Genomic DNA, 1,388 nt, shown 5'->3' with positions numbered 1-1,388 from the left:
TGAATTACACTAACAACAAATGAATATATCTCAATCAGGTAAATATAAATCATAAAGGTACGTACCTAATATTTCATCATATACATTAATATTTAATATATTTACACAAATGTACATGGAGCTCAGTATGTTCAGTCTTTTATACAAATATGTCCAAATCGGCTCTAACACCTGGTTTGGGCCCTACAACTTTAACCTCAGTCTACTGTAAGTCCTGGTTTGGGCCCTACAACTTTAACCTCAGTCAGGTCAGTGTTTCAGTCACCCAGATGGGGAACCCAGGTGTGACAGGTGCATTGATTTCCTGGGTTCTAGGTGCTTAGCACACACACACACAGATGTTCACTTCGCGTGGAGGAGGAGATGGAGGAGGAGAGAAGAGGGGAGACCACAGGAACCACGTCGCTCTCGCACCTGCACCACTTTGCCCGCTTGCTCATATCCAGCGCATGCTTTCGCGGAAACCTGCATGCCCCTACACACACTCCAACACACACACTCAGACACTCACATACTATGCATGCATTCATGCAACCACACACATACCATATGCAGTATGCATATACACACATTCCCAATCCTGTATGTTTACACACATACTCACACACACATACAATGTGCAGACATACAGTCGTGGCCAAAAGTTTTGAGAATGACACAAATATTAATTTTCACAAAGTCTGCTGCTTCAGTGTCTTTAGATATTTTTGTCATACCTGACCATCTGACAACACAGAATAGACTACACTACCTGACCATCTGACAACACAGAATAGACTACACTACCTGACCATCTGACAACACAGAATAGACTACACTACCTGACAATCTGACAACATCAGAATAGACTACACTACCGACCCACAGATAGACTACACTACCGTAACCATCTGACAACACAGAATAGACTACACTACCTGACCATCTGACAACACGGAATAACTGCACCTACCTGACCATCTGACAACACAGAATAGACTACACTACCTGACAACACAGATAGAACTACACTACTTGACACCATAGAATAGACTACACTACCTGAAACACAGAATAGACTCCTACCTTGACATCTGACAACACAGAATAGACTACACTACTGACCATCTGACAACACAGAATAAACTACACTACCTAACCATCTGACAACACAGAATAGACTACACTACTGACCATCTGACAACACAGAATAGACTAGCAATACCTAACATCTGACATAACTACAGAAGTAAGACTCACTTACCGACCATCTACAAACAGAGAATAGACTACGAAACATACTGAAATACTCACTACTGACAAACACAGAATAGAACTAGCACTAAACTATTTCTGACAACACAAATAGACGGTACACAAACCTTGACAACTAAACAGAAATAGACTAC

Source organism: Salvelinus sp. IW2-2015, unplaced genomic scaffold (assembly GCF_002910315.2).
Source record: "Salvelinus sp. IW2-2015 unplaced genomic scaffold, ASM291031v2 Un_scaffold1614, whole genome shotgun sequence".
Classification (NCBI taxonomy): domain Eukaryota; kingdom Metazoa; phylum Chordata; class Actinopteri; order Salmoniformes; family Salmonidae; genus Salvelinus; species Salvelinus sp. IW2-2015.
This window is presented reverse-complemented; position numbering follows the sequence as displayed.